Source organism: Xenopus tropicalis, chromosome 8, assembly GCF_000004195.4.
Source record: "Xenopus tropicalis strain Nigerian chromosome 8, UCB_Xtro_10.0, whole genome shotgun sequence".
Classification (NCBI taxonomy): Eukaryota; Metazoa; Chordata; class Amphibia; order Anura; family Pipidae; genus Xenopus; species Xenopus tropicalis.
The window spans coordinates 52,123,822-52,145,142 of NC_030684.2; the positions used below are offsets into that span (position 1 = coordinate 52,123,822).

Consider the following 21,321-nt stretch of genomic DNA (forward strand, 5'->3'; position numbering starts at 1 on the left):
ATTCTTTTTAACTACTTCTTTTTTAAATTCTCTCTTTATCCAGTTTTAAATTTAAAATGCTGTCTGATAGCCGGGGTCAAATGCCCTAGCAACCTGAAAGCAGATAAATTCCAAGATAGATTGGTATAACAATAAAATAAAAATATTATTTACAGTAACACATATTAATGCTAGGGACATGGGACACTAGAAACCAGATCACATTCCAAGATATAGAAGAGGCTAATTTGACTATCTAAAAAAACAAAGACCAACTGCAAACGTTTTAGAATGCAAATATGCTACATCATACCAAAAGTTAACTTTAAGGTAAATCTGCCGGGGAAAACAATACTCACGGTTTTGTAAAACATCTGTACAGGTATGTACCGAGTATAACTTGTACAAGCAGGACAGCAAAAACAATTGCAAACACAGATATTTTTTTGATTGTTCCTGCTATATTCATGCTCTCACGCTCCAACACAAGCTTAACTAGTAATTCTAAAAAAAAAAAAAAAAAGAAAAAGATAAAATAAACATGAAAGAATACGTAGAAACAACATTTTTAGGTAACTACAGATTGTTACTGGATGTATTGGGCATTCTGGGAAATTACTTTTGCACTCTCACTAAAATATGTACATAACACAGGGTAAACTGATTTTATGAATTCATTATACTGTATATTCCATGTATTGTCCTGCTAGAGAAGCAAAAACAGAATATTCTAACCACATGAGGGAGTGCTGCCACAGTACTTGCAATGTATAGAACAATACATATGTGTATAGAAACGTGGAAGAATGTGCCCATGCTGTGGGGTCATTGCTGGTAGCAGGGAATTGCCAAATGTTATTGTTAGCTACAGGTAAATATGTTAAATACTATGCACTATATATTTACCTCTTTCTATCTTTTCCTTTTCTATATCTACTGGAAATGGAAAAAACAGTTATAACAATTATATTCAAACATTATAAAATATTACAGCAGTCGCTGTATTATAACTGGAAACATTCAACTTCACTAATATACAGCCTCTCAAGATAGACAGGGGCCATTCATAGGAATTAATAGGTAAATTCAATTGCTTACTTAGTGATGATCTGCTGGAGTCAGTTTCTTCATTTTCTGCAGATAAAACCAAAACAATTCAGTGTTAATAAATGGAAAGAGCAACATCCAACAGGTGTATTAATATGAATAAATAGGAAAAGTGAATCTCTTACTTATTAATGATCTGCTGAAGTCATCATCTATATTTTCCGCAGATAAAAACAAAACATTTCAGTGTTAATAAAAACAGACCTACATTCAACAGGTGTATTCATAGAAATTAATAGGTAAAGTAAATCACTTACCTATAAATGATCTGCTAGAGGCAGTTGTTAAGTTTTCTGCAGCTAAAAACAAAACATATCAATGTTAAAAAATGGAAAGGACTTCATCCAACAAGAAATACAATTAACATAAGTAATTTATGAATTACAGTCTGTATATACAGTAAAATAATAGGGATTGAGTATAAAAAACTCACAGTTTTATACTTACCTACATAGTCACTTTCTTCTGTATCATTTTTTACTGCAAAAAGAAAAAAAAGTCACTTTAGAGAGAAATCTTATATCTTATCTAATTCACTTTTAATATCTGACACCATATCTGACACCTATTATTATTGATCCAAAAACTGTGTCTATGAAGATCAACAGTAGAATCCCAACAATTACCCAAGCGTTACAGAATATAATACATTGACGTAACTAGTGAAATTTAAACACTTTTTTAAATTCAGTTTAGCACCACATATAGGTATGGGACCCGTTATCCAGAATGCTCTGGATAATGAGTTTCCTGTAAACTATTAACTGAACATATTTCTACATCTTTAACAAATCAGTTCATTAAAATTAGAAATAAGATGATATACGTTGTTCTCCTGCACAACTCCTCGGTGGCTTTAAGTAGTTATGGCTAGAAATGTTACATTACTTTTTGACTAATACTTTGAATTAAAGGGGCAGATCAGATTTAAATTAACTTAAAGGAGAAGGAAAGGCAAAGTCACTTGGGGGTGCCAAAATGTTAGGCACCCCCAAGTGACCTAAATCGCCTATCTTTTACCCCGGCTGGTGCCGCTGTTAGGAGAAAACAGCACCAGCCCGGGGTACCTGTGAAATAAAACCCTATAAGATTCGTAGTGTTACAGAATATAATCTATAACAGTAAACTGTGAAAGCTAAAAGATATACTACATGTTAGAAATACTCTAGCCCTGCAGACTCCCTTAACGCAAATCGATGTGCACTGCAAAACATGAAATTTAACATATTCCTACATCTAAAAAAAACCTGAAAATATTCCTACAGCTAAAACAAATTAATCTTCTGTCTTATCTGTTTAAATCTATTTACCTATTATTATAGATCCAAGGATTAAATCAAAAGAAAATAAAAGTAAGATGAAAAACATGATTGGCCAATACAACGCCATCTTGCTCTTCATCAGTTATGACAAGAAATCTGAGATGCCTTTCTCACTGCACCTCAGTGCATTATGATGTCACAATGCGACAGAGATTGAGACTGTTAGTGACTGTTGGGTGCGGCTTTCTAAGCAGCTGTAAATGAAATGTCTCATACATAGTTACTTTGACAGATTTAAATGAGCACAATCTGCACAAATTCATACAGTGGCTTTATAGTTGTTACTAAAAGGAAATAAATATAAACTGTGCCCTTTGTTTCATAAAATTTGGATTAGACAAGGAACATTTAGCATTTTCATTGTCTAATCCACTCACAATATATGCTTTATCAGTTAGGAAAGGTAACAGGATGGCTTTTTAGGCAGAAACTAAGGGGCACATTTACTAAAACTAGAATTTTTCTGGCCTTGAAACTCGTATAAAATTGACGGTATTCTTTCAAATAAAACATGATCATTCTTACATTTATTGAATGCCACAATTATGTTGGTAGGGTCAAATGAAAATGTTGAGTTTACTTTCCATAAATGATTTTTTTCGAGCCGTAAAATTAGAAAAATTCAAGAAAATTATGAAATTTAAATGCCCATTCCTTTCCATTAAATCCTATTTATTATTCCCAAACAGGAATTGTTTCAGCAGCTATTTTAGGAGCATTTGTTTAAGTTTCACTTGCTACTGGGTGAACTAGAACTGGGCCCAATATAAATCTTGAATGTTCGTGGTTTTTAAAAATAAAACTTGAAATTTGAATTCTCAAATTTTCCGAGAAAAAAACAAAACAATCGTACACTGCCAAAAAACATACATAAATCTAAAAGAAAAATGAAACATAAAAAAAATCCAACTTTTCTCAGAAAATGGCAGAAACTAGAACTCAATTTAAAACATATTAAAACCTTTACACCACCCTGAACTACAACTCCCAGAATGCCTTGATAACCCTTTGGCAGGAATTGTGTAGTATGAGCTGCATAGTGACAGAATAAATCTCACAGGCAAAGAGAAGTAGTAAATGAATTTAAGCTAAAATAAAAAGAAAAAGTGTTTTGTGACAAAGTAATCAGGACTGGATTTATAAATTTTAAAGTTTAAGTTAACATCATGAGCTTAGAAAAGGAGGAGCTCATGAAGATTATCCTAACAAGGATTTCATTAAGTCACTGACTAAGCTTGCATTCAACCAGAAAGTCCTAAAATGACACCCTAGCAACCAGCTATGCCAGGACTTGTTACACAAATTAAAACCATTTCTATGCATGTAAATATAATGTTACGTAACAATGACAAACAAATATCACTAAGAATATAAACCTTGTAGTCTTCATCGCAAAATTATTCTGTATTATTAAAATTATTTTCTGTTTTTTTTAATTATTTTCTGTTTTTTTTAACCTTTTTTAACCCTTGAAATCAAGTTTTTTGTAGCTACTTTTCATTCTCAAAAACAGTTTTTATTCCTATTACAAGAAAAGGAAAGTGGCTGTCTTAGTGAGCTGAATAGATTTTCAAGTACCCTCTACCCGGCCCAGACTGGAATTCAAAAGAGGCCCTATTTCAGATACACGGAGGCCCAAACAACCCCCTACAGGCCCAATAAGTAATGACTGTCTGTTGCATCTTACAGCAGCTCCTCTGGCATTTCCCAGAATCCACACATTGCCATTCTGGGCCTGCCTCTACCCTTACCAAATGTACTACATATACAAATAGTTGAGAAACTAGATCTAAGCTGACACTTACTTATGTGCTTACAAACTAGCTTAGTTATGATTTATAAATACAGCCAAAAAAATAGTTATTCCAATCTAAAGAAGCATAACCTTCAACCTATCTAAAGGGAGAGTGGCTACATGGAGGAATAAATGCAGGGAGGCATAGTGACAAAGGGGAAACAGCCCATTGGTGAAAATCACTAACCTTTTGTCTTCTATAAGTAACAAGCCACCCTGGGGGTACTTTGCAGGGGAGTGCAGTGTTGCACCCCCATCCTCCAGAGAGGAGAAGTACACTAACCCTAGGCAAAAGGTTAGCAATTTTGCTTACTGTTTGAATCTTTTTTTATGCTTTATGCTTTTAAAGTATAGCCCTCTCTGAATTCATATATAACACATATTAAAAGGCCACTTAAGGGACTGTGATAATAGGGACGTTAGACTGAACAACTTTTTGAGGACTAAAAGCTGAACCGGCTGGTAGGGATTCACTGAATCCATTATTTTTGGGATTCGGCTGAACCTCGAATCCTTGGTGAAAAGGCATTGTTAAAGAGAACTGCGCATGCAGTGCACAGAGAAAAATTTCAGCTTCTGTGTTTGTGTGACAAAAAGTCACATGATTTTGATGATTTGGATTTGGTTCAGCCAGGAGCAAGGATTCGCCAAATCCTAATCCTGCTGAAAAAGGCTGAATCCCAAACTGAATCCTGGATTTGGTGCAACCCTACTGGCTGGTGCCCCTGACTGGTAGCCTCTTTCAATTCATTTGTAAACGAGTCATCTTCCTGAAGCTTTAGGGGACCCTAAACAGAATGTTCAATAATTATAACTTGTTTGGCATTGAATTGCAATGCTGACAAAATAGCACTAGTATGCTATCTTAAAGTCACCTAGATGTGCTACATAATGTACTGTATCTCTACTGGCACATAATGCATGGGCAACTGCTGTAAGTGGAATGCTATGAGCTGATGTACTCTAATATCTAGAAGGTGATAGGCTGGATATTAGTGATGCGCATGTCGAGATTTTCTCGACCCACAACTGACCCTAACCCGCCCGCTCCCAACCCGAAACCTACGTGACCCGGGTTCCTTCCTCTATTTATAGATCCGTGGGCTTTCGAGAAGAAGTGTAAGGTTGTAGGTGGGGAGGGCGAGAGGAAGAGCTCAGCCCGAACCCTCCCACAACCGGCAGGTGATGGGCCGAGGTCGGCCTGAACCTGCCTGACCCACACATCACTACTGCATAGGGATGCAAGAGAAGACACTTGAAAGGCAAATAAATGGGTGTCAAGGAATATGTGGGCGAGTGTCATGGGAGGAAGTAAGGAAATACAATAACTGCTGTGGAATAAACTACACCATGGTTTATAATTAGAATAACATACGGAACATATTTAAAAGAAAAACCCAATTTATTGTTTTTACATGGACCCTAGAAATATATTTCACTTCAATGAAGCGTTCCACGTGCCTCAGAATACACAGTACATTAAAAGCAGTATATGCAGAACAGGGTTGGACTAGGCCAGCAGGGCACCGGGAAAAAAAATAATTTAAACATTAAACCCAATAGGATTGTTTTGCCTCCAATAAGGGTTAATTATATCTTAGTTGAGATCAAGTACAAACTACTGTTTGATTATTACAGAGACAAAGGAAATCCCTTTTAGACATTTGAATTATTTGATTAAAATAGAGTTTGTGGGAGAAATCTTTTTTGTTATTCTGAGCTTTCTGGATAATGGGTTTCCGGATAATGGATTCCATACCTGTTATACTAATGTACATAACCAGCCTGTTGCCACTACACTGCCCTTCTCTAGATGTTCAGACTTCCTTCAACATTCTGCATTAGCACTAAAGGTTCCTATGAAGGTCTTTTTTATATGCCCAAAACATTGCATACATACACATATAGATTACAAGTTCAGCTTTTTCCTTTAGCGGCCATTGAAAAATCAGTAACCATTTTCATGGTTAAGCTGCTAAGGACTGTGTAACCTTTCCAATATAATCTGCTAAGTAACTGCCAGTAAGCAGTCAATCAATAATAGAGGAGGAAACATGTTAAAGAAAAGGCATTGCTAGAATACATAACCCTGCACAGCAACTTTAAAATAAAAGCTTTGCAGAGAAATGGCTGCACTGCATAAGGTTAGAAATTCATGGAAAAGTAACCAGAATACAGATTAACCCTCTACATAAAATGTAGAGTGGGGAGAGAAAGATAAACTGTGCTAAAAGAGATAGCCCCAATGCCCATGACAGACTGCACAGAGTACGGAGAGTTTCTGAAATGTTATATGTACCATAGGCCTAAGGATAAAATCCCAAACTAGCCAGCTAAATTGCATTCTAGTAGGAATATTCAATATATTTAAAACTATCCCACTTGCTTCCATTACATTTTTGCTTCCAACATCTACTTTTTTGTTATCAAGCTGTGCAAAACTGCTACGACCATTTTCACTGTTCCATCCCAAAGCAATGCTGCTCTGGGAATACAGGAGTAAATAAGTCCCACACCCTAGTCCTGCAAGAAGGTTAATAAACTCTATATAATATGCACTTACCTCCTCAGTCAGACATAAAGAATACAAGGAAATTTACTGCACAAGGGGACTGAACTAGTAGTCCTTATATATTGGATTTAAAAATATGCATATATTGTATCTTCTTGTCTCCCCTTTTCCTGTCACATATATATTTAAATTAAAATAAGATAAGCAACTAAGATGTCTTACAGGGGGTCCTTAGTTCAAATCTGCCTAGGAACTACAGTAGAACCCCAATTTGACATCCCTGGATTCTAAGTTTTCCTGGAATTGATGCAGTGTGTTGCAGTCCTATACAGGCAGATTGTGTGTTTTCTTTGCCAGACTTAACATGTAGTGGCTAAGCTAATGGGTAAACCAGAGGGAGCTGCAAGGTGAAAGAGGTAATGGGTTGGATGGAGGGGGTTTGGAGGGTGTAATTGGGGCAGGCTGGAGGCAGAACATTAGGGATTACAGATTTACCAGCATGTACATTGCTAGTAAATTTGTAATACCGGCCACAGCCCTGGCTAGAATTTTACCAGCTAGGCAGTTGAAATACTGTGGCAACCCTAGGTCCAGGCTCTATTTCCTCTATAATTACGCCAGTGGTCTTCCCATAAAAGCAGGTCAGTTGGCTCCTGATTACATTAAACCTTGTGTGTTATGTTGCAGGGGCCCGAAATTATTAGCTCTGGGGCAGGAAACTGAATGGTAAATAACCTATGTGCTGCTTAACATGTTAGTGCTGTATATATAAAGGATATTAATAGTATTTATATACAGAAATGAATCACCAGGAGACTGCTTGATTCTTTGTTTACAGTTCTCTCCATTCTGACATTCAGCCTTCAGCCATTTTCAAGCACAATTAACTGTCCCAATACAGCATTGTTTGATAAAATAAATACATTTGCCCATTCCCTGGGGTACATGTATCCTGAAGAATGAAGCAATTTGGTGACAAAATTGTTGACACTTATTTATTAGTAAACCTTATGTTTACTAGAAAACCATTTAAACATTACATACATGTACATACTGTGAGGAACATAAGTATTTGAACGAGTGTAATATTGTATGTAATATTTATATTTTAGAGATACTGTACAGTCTGGATCAATAATATATTAATGAAAAAAGCAATTCTACATAGCATAAAACTAGTGATAGTATCCCTTGAATGTTAAATGTTTAATAATTCTGAGACCCTAATGTTGTACAGACCAACGCATCCTGTGAACATTCAATTTGTGAAGCCTTTGTACACAGGCAGGAACAGGTTAAGTAAAGGCCCCACTGACTAAAACACTCTCTCTGTTCTTTTCATCCCCTGCATATTGATCCAACAGCTAATGGCTGGAAATAAAGAGAAGGGAAGATGCTATTCTGGTCTCACACAGACTAATTTTGTCAGAATGCCGAAGAAGTTAAAACAATTCCTTAATATTTAATGAGATTTAAAAAAAACTGGGTAAAAGATTTACAGCTCACTAAGTGTGATGGCTAGATTTAGCTGTGTGTGTGTTTCCAGATCAGCCTCCTCTATATGATATGCAATGAGATACCAGATTATGCCATTATTTTATGTAACAAAAAAAACCGCCTGTTTTTACACGGTGAAGCCTGGCAAATTTTGCCGCCGTTTTTGTACACAGCATAGCAAATAGGCCCCCAATTGTAAAAGTGGCCTGGATTCCTGACAGGAAAAAAGGTTATAAGTTATAAGCTACACCCAGATCTGTACTAACATGGCCCAGTTACAATCAGACACAACTCTGCTCTGACCAATTCCACAATGTTTCATGCATAACCCCTTTATTTATATGTACATACTCCATCCTCAAAGTACTTGCCACCCACCAAAAGATGTTACCTGCATAATATTGTGGCCACCCACCAGGTCTGCTTTAAGATTCTTTAAAGCAAAGGGCAAAGCTAGCCATGGGTGTCTGCAGAAAATTTTCCTTGGGTGGGAAACAACCTGTTTTTGTAGCCTGTATACAATAACTAGGTGCCAAGGTTGTAGGAAATCAATGTATTGTCAAAGTGCATAAAGTTGCTCACAACTTATGTAATTGTAAAACTGGGGGCTGTTTAAGTACAGAGTATAAACAGTGTCGGACTGGGAATCCAGGGGCCCACCAGAAAACCTTAGACCATAGGCCCACTTTCCAAGCTATTTTTCCTCCTTTGCTCACCCAACCTCTTTATTTTACAAGTCTCTTTTATTTACATGCTAGCATCTATTCTTCCATCTATTTCTCCTCTTTCTTCCTATTCAGAAATAAGGAATTGACCATAAAACAGGCCAAATGGTCAGGACCACTTACACCTGGGCCCACTGGGAGTTTTCCTGTAATCCTGGTGGGCCAGTTCGACACTGAGTATAAATCATAAAAATCTGCTGTGTGCAGTGCCGCAAACATTTTTTAAGAATGTGCACTTTGTAAACACACCTCTAAATGCCATCCCCATTTTACCAAAACATAACCCAGACTTGCCAGTATAATTACAACAGAATATGGATAATGAGCATATTAGCCTCACACAAGCCAATATAATCTCTAATTAAAATAGATACAGGTATTTTAACCGCAGAAGTGCCAGTATAATTACTGCAGAATAGGGATAACTTGCATATTATCCCCAGACATGCCAGTACAATTACTACAGGAAACAGATCAGCATATTTACCAGACATGCAAGTATAATCACTGTGAAATAGCCAATGAGGACTCCATTAACTCCAGACAAGCCAGTATGATTAATGCAGAAATTGATAAATTGGAAGCATTCCCTCACCTGCACTTGTACATGCAGAATACCAACACCAATGTTTTTCTTTCCTGCTGCTTCCACGCTGCTTGCTTGTCTCTCTCCCTCGCTCCTGTAAAAAAATCCAAGATGGTTGTGTGTTCAAGGAGAAGGGAGCTGAGAAGAACTGAAGACAAGCAGCACCATGGGACATTTAAACAGCAATATGGGACAGAAAGGCTGCGAGGTATGCAAAATGCCAGGGGGAGTGCCCTGACTTGCCCCTATTTGCAGATGCCCATGAAGCTACAATTAGTGGAAATTCTACTCCTTAAGGCAGGGTGACTGTTGGGGGCAAAAATGCACACTTTCACGTTCACAAGTGTGTGTGAAAAAGTGAAAAGTGGATCTGTTTTCCTCTACCCGTGCATAGAATGCACGTTTAAAGGAAAAGTTCCTTTAAATCCTACCAAAGTAGAATTATGCAAATTAAACATTGTCCCAATATATTGATACCAGAAATATATACTTTATTAAGGCTAGTGCCACATGGAAGATTCTTGGCCTGCGGATAAGAAACATTTTGCTTGAAAAATCAGTTGTTGCTGCACCCAAGCCATTTGTGTAACCCGGATTCAGTCACACTAAGTGGAATTTGCGATGGCCTGCATTAATCCGCAGGCCAACAACCCACCCAGTGTGGCACTGGCCTTATAATCTAATTTTTGGGCTATCGCCTGAAGCATAAAGATAAAATCATGTTGGACAGCTCAGCTTCAAGAGCTTCTGTATATACCCTGTCTCTTCTTTGCTAGTTTACCTAGTATTATCCATACCGGCAACCAACAAAAGTACAGCAGCTTGGAGACACAAGTACAGGGAGCGCTGGTAGGATGTGGGCATGCAGGGTGTATGTCAGAAAATGCTAAGGAGGTCACTACTGTGCCTGTCGTGAAATCCGTGGGGGCCGCCTCTGTTTCTGCAATTAAGTCTTTGGAGAGTGCACCAGAGTTTCTGTCATAAAAAAGCAGCTTGGGGGGGGGGGCATTGCTTTGTCAAGATATGTTTGGAAAGCTACCATTGTGTCTGTCGTGAAATACCTTGGGGCCACGCCAATATATGTGGCTCTGTTGTTCCAACAAAATTTTCACCATTGCATAGATCGGTAAATAAACAATAGTAGACATTGGCAATATAGCCTAAGGGCTATGGCACCCACAGCATTTCTCAGTCTGGCACATTTTCCTGACCTAAATAGCACAACAAAACACTTTCTACAGCCTTTATTCCCATGAATAATAATTGCCTGACACCTCTGGTACTTTTCATCCTGCAAAGCCTCACAAAAGCCCAAAAGCACCTGAATCTGACGTTACAAGTGTTTTCCACTCAACTAAATAGCAGAGCCAGAAATGGGAGTGGTTTGGAACAGAGTGCCATAAGGAAGGGGCCCAACAGATTTTCCATTATCTCTTCTTAGTACCCTGGTTTCCTCCCAGATTCCAAAAACATACAGGCGGTTAAATGACTCCTAATAAAACTGACCATAGTGTGTTTGTATTTATGTTATAGGAACCTCTACTGTAGCAGGAATTGATATGAATGATACATAACATTTCAGAAAAATAGAGCAGTAGAGCACTGTGGACTTTACTTTCCAAATTGTCTAGAAGCACATACTGTATTATTTTAGCTGTGTTCTTTAGGCTGACCCTAGTCGAAGGAGGTGGTTTGTGATGCTTTTCAGCCAACCAGCTTAAGAAGTTCCACATGTGCCATCAGTTCTACAATCACCTTTAAGTTAACTTTTAGTATGTTATAGATACATACTAAAAGCAGCTTTACAATTGGTTTTTATGTATTTTTTTTTTAAAAAATTGCACAAAAGTATCAATGCCTTTTTTTTTTAAGGTAAACTACCCCATTTACTATACAGGGCTTTATTTGCCCTTCAGGGAGATACACACAGGGCTACTAGTAGCTGTTACTTTTATATGGCTCCTAGACTCCAGAAAATACCCTGCCATAGACAATACCGAGAATTGCCTCTGCTTAAACACACATAGAGACAATTATCAGTAAATGATCAGCATTGTCTATTTTAGTAGTTGTGACAAGTAGCTGCTACTAGTAGCTCTGTGTGTCTTCACCCTTAATAGCCAGCACTCAATTCTGTAGAACGACTGTCACATATACTTGTTCAACTTGATTCAAAATCATGCCCGCATTAACCACTACTCTGTTATGTCTATAGCTTAATTTTTTTTTTTTTTTTTGCTATTTCCCTGTACAGCTATGGTAAATAACCCTGGCTTGGTTAGCTGGGCATCATATAGAAATAGTGTTTTGGATAATGTGTGTCAGCTAATTTCCACTAGAGGGAGTTGGAGAACCATAAATATAACCATCTGTCCAAAGCTGGAGGGTAAATCTGTCAAATTCAGGGTTTTGCAATGGAAATAATCTTGTGCTCTCAATGGCACATGGTAACTCTTACTACAGGCAACAGTTCACATTAAAAACTAAAAATGCTGCTTCTTTATCTAGTAAATCATCTACTGCAAACACTTACTGTAGAATTGCAGTAATTTTTTCCCACTGGAATAAGTATTGTTCCTAAACACTACATGCGCTTATGTGCATACTATCAACTAGATTTTCTTAGCATAAGCATTAGTAAGCACCTGAACATAAGGCCACTGGGTGAGAAGAAGCACAAGAGTTCTGTCATTGCCAAACACTGGCAGAAACTAGTTATATTTAAAAACAAATACAAGTGGCTAAGGGTGGTGTCCAATAAAAAAACAAAAAAAAACAAATGAAAAGCTTTACTTACACTAAACAGCAGTGATCCCCAACCAGTGGTTGCTCACCAACCCCTTGGATGTTGCTCTCAGTGCCCCCAAACCAGGTAGTTATTTTTGAATTTCTGGCTTGGGGGCAAGTTTTGGTTGAATAAAAAAAAAAAAAAAAAGATGTACTGCTAAACAAAGCCTCCTATAAGTTCTACTACCAAATAGAGAATCACAACTCTTATTTGGCTCCTCCGTGAACTTTTATTATGCTTCTGTTGCTCCTCAAATCTTTTTACATTTGACTCTGGCTCACAAGTAAGAAAGGTTGGGGACCCCTGGTATACAGGTTCAGTGGCATCAGCTTCTAAGAATGGGAAATGGCCTTATGGGCCATATTTATCAAGGGTGCCGCTGATAATCCTATACAAGTGAATAAAGAGCAGGGGAGGTTCCTTGGAAGAACAGTGGCAAATTCTTTTTTCACTCTTTGATAAATGTTAAGATTCCTCTATTGATTTAAATGTTATATAGAACTTTCTTAACTGCTGACAAAAAGCAATACAAGAAGCAGTTTACCCTGGGGCTGCATTATATAATGCAAGATGCGCTGTGTCATTTATTCTGCTCTACACTCACACATTACAAATACAGTTACTCAATAAATCAATTTTTCTCTTTAAACACACTTATCTTTTGCCTGTAATGCACAAAGTCAAACCGTAAATCCATTAGGCAGTGGTGTGTATATATAGATTTGTATACATTACAGTGTAAAATGTATGTAGGTTAAAGAGTGGGTGTGTGACTCTGCGTTGCTCAGACATAATCCAGCTCTCTTCCACCGGGGATTGTGCAGTTACTATCAACCCACTACTCCAGCTCCTGTTTACATTCCTTTTAGCTCATAAACAGCTGTAAACATCCTGCAGTGATTTCTGCGCTATTGTTCCAGCGGCTAAGCCACATCAGGCTTTCCTGTCTCCCCCTCACTGCAGGGCCCATTCCAGATCACGCAATGCCATGCAAAAGGCCTTTGCCGAGTCGAAAACACAGAGAACAAAAGAAATTGCATCAAATATTTTTGCGTTGAAAAAAAAAAATGACAATCGCTGGCCTTGTCTGCTGAATCAAAGCCGTCAATAGGCATTTACTGCATTAACTGTGAGCAAGCTTAAAATACTCTCAAGTGAATAGTGAAGCTAGTTCCTGGCCACACCTCTGGCCTTTAAAGGGGACATGTTGTGTAAAAAACAAGAATGCCAGTGCATTATACTCTTTTCAATACTGATGGAATGTGCTTAGAAAGCTGTGTTTCAGGCTGATTTATCGAACATTTCTTTAAAACCCTACCAGTCCCACCCATCTGTACTTCTTTCTGCTGACTCCTTTCCCAATCTGTGCAGGGGTGCTTGCAACACCACTCTGCGCTATAGTATAGCAACCAATCAGCAACTAGGCTGACCTGATAGGGAACTGAAACCTGTCTTTGCTTGTGTGACTGCAGAGCTGTGATTGGCTGTCCCTCTCTTACTGTGCTTTTGGCAGAGACCATTAGGACACGCCAACCCCTCAATTGAAACATTGACAGGGACCATAGCAGATCTACAGGAAGGTCCAATAAAGATACCATTTTAAAAATAATGCTAATTTTTAGCCTATAGTGGAGAAACAATAATTATATGGTACAGGCAGGTGTCTGATACTTTTAGCAATATAATGTAAGTGCAGGTGTGTTTAGCTGTATGTGTGTATATGTGGGTGTGTATATCTGTGCCTGTGTGAATGCCATTGTCTCATTTTGCCAACATCCACACTTTTTTTAAAAAAAAATAACCAAATATTGCCAACTTGCTCACCACCCCCTTTAGGCTAGGAATAATGCTGTTGACATTAGATTACCATTTACATTTTTATTTTGCCTAGATATTTGGCTAAGTAGCTCTTTTTTGTCATTTTTTTGACCAACGATAATTTAGTTTGGTTAGCAAAACAGCATTTCTGGCCAGAATCTGGTGACGTGGGAGTTTTATAAAGCAGAGCAGTGAGAACAACTAGGGTGTGTTGTTTGAGACAGGGTAATCATGTAAAAGAACAGAAAGTAAGTGTGCTGGGGGACTGAAATCAGGCTCAGACTGGCAATGTGTGGGTTGTGGCAAATGCCAGGGAGGCTGCTGAAAGATGCCATAGACAGTCACTGTTGGTTGGGCTTTCTCGTTTAGGCCTCTGTGCACTTAAAATGCCAGGGCCTATTTTGTATCCCAGCCCAGACCTGACTGAAATTTATTTTTATTTGCAAGGAGCACAGCAAAAAGTGCCTGTTAGGAATGTCTATTTTGTGACTGTACAGTCGTGATAAAGAGATGGGTCAGAAGAACATTTGTATTTGGGTTCAAGCGCTAATGGGTTGGGACCACCTTCCCCTAGTCTCTTAACTTTTAGCACGTGAATTTATATTCTATTTTTGCTGCCTATTTATTTTATATGGTTTTAAGCTATAGTTCTACAAGTTTATACATATAAAAATATACATATACATACAGTATGTAAGAGGTGGGGTTTAATTTAGGTGGGGTAAAGGGAAGCAAATTCTTTGGATTACCTTCTACTAGGACTTGATCGCTTCATTTTTGTCTGGCCCAGTTTTTAAGCAATGGACTTTGGTGCAATCACTGCAGAGTCTGCTTGCCCGAGGGGCCCACACATGCACCAAAGTTTATACAGACTGTATGAAAAACTGTGAGCGTGGGTTGTTTGGACAGTTTCAAATAACAGAACCTGACCAAACAAAACTCCTCCTTGAGTATGAAAAGAATCATCTTGTTGTTTGTTTTTTAGCTATTTTCCCACACTCTATCCACCAACCCTAAGTCCAGCCTCATTTGTGGAGCATACTTGCACATTTGTTGGGGCTCCTTGTACCCCTTACTATTGTTTTGTTCCAAAGTGTGCTTTAAAGTCAACACATTGCATTCCACCTCTGCTGATTATGACTTGTTTCTGTGGAAGAAATACATATACTTGTACTATATAGCAGTTTTGTATCCCCTGTCTAATAGTAGTAGTAGGTGGCCCTTGATGGAAAAATCACAACAATAATATGCACACTCAGAGCTGCAGAGTTTTTAATAACACCAACATCTAACCAATCTGATCTTGCTATTAGACTTTCTCAGACCTCCTTTTCCACTGGTTTACAGATATAAATATCACATCCAATCAACCAAATCTCATCTGCAAAATTGTTATATGTGTCCATGCAAGAAAATAAGTCAGATCCACATTTTGATCTCTGAAAGTTTTCTTTCTTCTAATTTCAAAACTCTCCACCATATCCAATTAAATGTTTTCCTTTGTTAATAATCTGTAATCATATCTGTGATTCTCTGGGAGTTGATCCCACAAGCTTTTAGCAACCCTCCATGTTGGTAAAGAGAAGCCATTTCAGCATTGAATTCTACCTTTTGATGTAATGCAAAAGAACTTGGGTTCTGTGATCTCATCAATAGAAATATAATACACAAGAGCCCTTTAAATTATATCCTTATAAACAGTGCTTGGTGATGCCATCAGTATAATCAGTATTTAGTGATGTCATTGTTGTTACATGGCTCACTGAAACGGTGTAATACATAAAGTACCCCCTGTTGTAAAATATGAGGATATTAGAAGTCACCTTGGAGATCCATGACTTGTGTATGTTCATGGAACTCCTCAGTGACTTAATATAATATAATATCCTTATATTTTACTATAGGGGTAGATTATTTACTATGTAATATACTGTACATGTGGCCTATCTATATAAAATTATCTATATAACTGGTCACATCTGCAGATATATGGTTTATACTAATTCCCAATTCCTGTAATAGCGGTGCCATCCTACAGAATGCCTGCAGTCATCTTCCCTGCTGCCTATGACAGTGCCAAACTTTCTTGCAAACCTTGCATGAATCTTGATAGTACAGGAAGACCAATGAAATGTATTTTTATATTATATATAGCATGTGATCATACAACCTACATTATTAGTAATATGTATTTATAAAATGTCACATATTTCAAAGAGCTGTAAAACATGGGTTGCCAGTTTTAACATGGGCTGTCTAGTTCAAAACTGCCTGCCTGGATTTCAGGACCCTGAAACACCCGACTGATGTGCAATATGGCCAATCACATGCGCCGTAAAACCATCTTTGACATCACTCTGGGCTGCTGTCAAATGCTTAGGGATCGACTCCATATATGCATATATATAAGAATTACAATACAAGGCTGATCACAAATTAATTCAGATTCACATTTTACATGCCAACTAAGAAACAAGGGCAATTTGTATAACGATCAGCACCGGATTTCTACCCATTTTGCAACCCCTACCGCCCCCCCCCCCCCGCACGCGCGAACACGCACACCCCTTCCCCCGTGAGCATGCATGCGTCAATGTTAAAACTCCCATACGGAGCATGGGCTGCGGAAGGGCAGCATGCCACCACTGAGTTTGTGCCGCCCTAGTCCCGGGCCTTTGTGGCCTCGCCACATATCCAGGCCTGATTACAATTTAACAATCAACCTGTAGCATCAGCTTCTATAACAGACGAACATCGTTTTCTGCTTGGTGATTTGCGACAACCCCTAAACCCCTAAATAAAAGCTTTTAACAGTTGCCCAGAGCACACTAAGCATGCAAGTGTCACTAAAAAACCTATCAAAATCCAATATGGTGACCCCCTATGCACAACTTTGAAGGCCTGAATCATTAATGTACTAGAGATTCTGAAACTTTAGCCTGATGCAGTATGTTTATGATATAAAGTACAGCGCTTCAACCCATATTTGCTTTGGGGTTTAGTTTTCCTTTAAATAAACAACACCCCTTAATCACTGTATGCACCCTAAAAGTTTTAAAGCTGAAAAAAAATGGACCTGGTTACATATTCTAATAGTTGCTTATTTTTTTTTCTATTTATGTGCACCTTTAATCCCTTATTTGAATTCTTTGCAAGACTAGGGGAATTTTAAGCCACAGTAGGAGTCAGCCCTAAATGGAAACCCTTCGCCGTTGCTATTTGCAAGCTTAAATTGCAAAGTAAATAGTGCAAAGTTCTGTTAACTGGGCTGGAATGAAAAGATAGCAATTTAACCTCTGCCAATTATGTGTCCCAAAACTCTTTAACCACAGAGTAAAGTATCCTGAAAATTGCTCGGTGTGGTGAGAGCAGAGCGAAGAGCATTACCTACTCCATCAAAAATGCAAGCAGTCTGCTTCTTACAAACTCCTGCATGGACCAACATAGAACAGCTGCGCAGAGCCCTTACCTGAAAGCTGACACCTCAGCCCGGCCGCCGCTACTAATGATTCAGGCTGCCGTTTCCTCATACTACTTACCAAGAGACAAATAAATGATTTCACAAAACCAGAAATCCACATGTAATGATGATTTATATCGGGTATTTGCCTCTATTCCTGTTTCCTTCCTTGCCTGCTCTCAACTAAAAGGGTTAAACAGCTTCCTTCTCCAGCTGGGTGCAAAGCAACCTTTTTGCATTATTCCTGGCTCCTTCCAAAAACGCTCCAGCTTTCCGAATTTTTATACAACTCCATATTTTACTTTTTTTAATCAAAAAGAAGAGTTAGATTTAAAGTGGGGGGGGGGGGGGGGGAGGGCATAGAGACAAGGGGAGCAGAATAGTGGGAAAGGCTATGCAATAAAGGATTGGGCTCCTATGCTGCTCAATTACATTGCAACACAACAAAAAGAGCTACTCTACTTGATTTTTCAAATATGTTTTATATGCACAATTCAGTTGCTGCATGTGGGCCTTATCTTTAGTATCTTGAAAAAAATCTGGGTTGTAATTCAATAGCCTTGAGGAACAAAAAAATAAAACTCCACAGAGAGCACATTCAAAAGATTCCCATAGATTCCATTTGAATCAAATAATTTTAAAACATATTTTTTTTTCTGTAGTAATAACACAGTACCTTGTACTTGATATAAGATATAATGAATCCATACTGGAGGCAAAACAAACCTACTGGTTTTATTTAATGTTTGGGTGCCTAGACTTTAGGTGGAGACTATTTTAAATAAAGTTACTGCATTACATTGTGACACCTTAAATGTTAAACTATTACGGATACAGTGCTGGATTTGTGGGCAGGCCACTAAGGCCAGGGCCTAGGATGGCAAGATTCTAGGGATGGCATGCCTTGGGTTGCCACCTGTGCCGGCTAAGAAAGCAGGGGGTGGGGGTGACATAATGGGGGGCTGGAGGAGGCAGAGCCGTGACATTGTGGAGCGGAGGCAGGGCCATGACATGACAGGGATGGGGCTTTTATGCGGTGATTGCAGAGTCCTGCCGGTTTTCCTAATTAGGGAAACTGGGCAGGAGGTTTTGACCTGGGCAGCCCTTCCGAAAACCAGGCTGTTCTGGTCAAAACCGGACAGGTGGCAACCCTAGGAATGCCGCTAGTTGGCCACAGTTGCACTGGGCGAAATATTTTGCCAGACATTTAGATCTCCCATCCAGCAAAAAAAGATTTCATAGGAGTGGATAGTGGCAGCAGTGCTAGGGAAGGGTGAGATGCTGGGGGGGTTGGAGGGTAATGCGAGCAGGCAGGGGTAAGTGTGGGCTGGGGACAGGTGGGGGTGCAAGCAGCCAGGGGTGCACAATTTTTAAATCGTGCCCTGTAAGGATACAATAAATTAATTGTATTATGCTAATGAAAACACATATTACCACCAATGTTTCCAAGCCATTTACTCTGAAAAAAATCTAAATACTGGGAAGCACTCAGGTGATAATACTGAACCGTTTGCAGACAATGCTAGGGTGCTGTGTTCCACCTTTTGGACTCCAATGGATAGGACTGACCAAAATAAAACTTTATGCATCATTAGGTTAATTTTTTTAATAGTTTACAACTGTCCAGGGTTGGATTAACCAATGAAAGTGCCCTGGGTGTTGGTCCTGTCCCAAGTCCCACTCCTCACAAGTCTCCCACAAGCCCCACCCATTTTTCTAAGTAATGGGTGCCTATTTAGGCTTTATGTAAATGGCACACTGCAACTCTCTAAATCAGGTCTCAAAAGGTCTCAGTGAATATGAATAATATGTAAGGCAGCAAATTACAGGCCCTATAGTTCTATACAGGATAAATGTACTTTATATTTGGGGAAGAATGGCCAACACCCCTAAATCTTAAGCGCTGCTTTGTGTATTGGGAAATGTAACTTCTCCTCACAGGCTCTATAGTCAGTTGCCCAAAACAGCGTGTGTGTTATAATCCTATGCAGGGCTGCTCCTCCTAACAGAAACAAGACTCCAGCCATGTGTTTTAAATAAAATGGCCTGGTATTTAGCAAAAATGGGGCTGGGGAATTTAAAGCTAGATAGAAAGCAATGTGGAAATCAAACAGCTGATCAAACATTTTAATGCGAGGGATGGGGCTGTGATCTAAAAGAACATGGAATATGCATGCCATTTTCTATTTGGGGGAATTGTATTTAAGTCAGCACAGCAACCCTATTATTCAACTAAATAATTCACAAAATCATAAAAAAGTTTCAAGGGTAACTAAAAGCACTATTAGTAAAGAAGTTGTATTCTTTTTAACACTTTTAGGGCAGGGGTACATGGGGCGATTAGTCGCCCAGCGACAAATCTTTGTTGTCACGGGCGACTAATCTCCCAACAATGCCATCCCACTGGCTAGAATGTAAATCGCCGGTGGGATGGCATACATGTTGCTGTGATGTCCCGCAGTCGCCTGAAGTTGCCTTGAGAGGAAATTTTGGGCAACTGCGGGACATCGCAGAGACTCGTATTCCATCCCACTGACGATTTACATTCCAGGCGGTGGCATGGCATTGCGGGGAGATTAGTCGCCCGCGACAGCGGAGATTTGTCGCTGGGCGACTAATTGCCCCATGTGCCCCTGCCCTTAGAATAATAGCACAAGGGAGCAGATCTCAGAATGGAAATGCATAGTTTAGCATTTCTGTTCGGTTTATTTTATTAGCAGATTTAAGGTATGGTGATTTGAAAAACAGAAACAACCCTTATCCAGAAAATCCCAGGTCCCAAGCATTGCAGATAATAGATCCTATAACTGTACAAAGCAAAGATGGCACACATATTTATAGTGAGAGGGATTGCCGTACTGTTATTGAGATGCGTACAGTAAAACAGCAAAACAAACTAATAGAAAAATAACCCAAAAGAACAAAGAACAAAAACAAGACAATTTTTTAACCCTTTGGTAAATTTGTTTGTCATAAACTACATAAAAAATGACAGTTCAGGGCTAGCCGTGTATAATTTTGCTGGTGTCCACTTATCTGTAATCCTTGAATCCATACAGAAATCCCAGGGACCGCAGTGTTCAGTATTCAGTCCTGCTCAGAACAGGAACCTAGGAGCCTCAAGTGAAAGGAGAGTAAAGTCCTTACCTTTTTCCATATTCCCTTACACACAGTGTTGCCAGATTTATTTTTCCAAACCAGCCCAAAACTAACCAAAAGCCACTTCAAAAGTAGCCCAAAAATAGCCCAATATGAGCAATGAACAAATTCTAAACAATAAAAGTATATATGACCTTTTTAGAGCGTATAATCACTACGTATGCCCTGCACCCCCTCTCCAGTTATTGGGATGGCTGATGTTTCCCTGCCCTCTGTGCCCAGTCCATGCAGGTTATTGTAGTTTAGCTGCTTCAGGTTCAGCAAAGAGAAAAAGGGAACGTCTGTCTATAATTGCATGCTGGGTATTGTAGTTTTATATAAATCTTAGTAGTAGGCTAATTGTAAGATAAAAACTTCATTACCCAGGATGCACTGAGGCATGTCTGAGGAAAAAAGTTTGGCTAGTTTCCAAACTACAACCCTGACAGGGCTCCAAAAATTAGCCCCAATTTGTACTTTGGAAACCGCCTGAGCTTTAAATTAGTAGCCCAATTTGGCAGAAAACCTACCAACCTGGCAACCTTGCTTACACAGCCACATGGCACAAACCTTTCTGCATTGCCTAATACTGCC

At 38.8% G+C, this 21,321-nt stretch overlaps 1 protein-coding gene across 1 annotated transcript in view; it reads right to left on the reverse strand.

Moving 5' to 3' along the window:
• The window catches only part of lhfpl1 (LHFPL tetraspan subfamily member 1), a 66,228-nt gene extending 45,191 nt beyond the window's left edge, over positions 1-21,037 (reverse strand). The window contains exons 1-2 of the mRNA XM_018096945.2: positions 20,883-21,037; positions 9,533-9,617 (exon numbers count right to left, since the gene is read on the reverse strand). The gene's annotated coding sequence lies outside the window, so the exon portion shown is untranslated. The remainder of the gene's footprint in view (positions 1-9,532; positions 9,618-20,882) is intronic.
• Between the last annotated feature and the right edge of the window lie 284 nt (positions 21,038-21,321).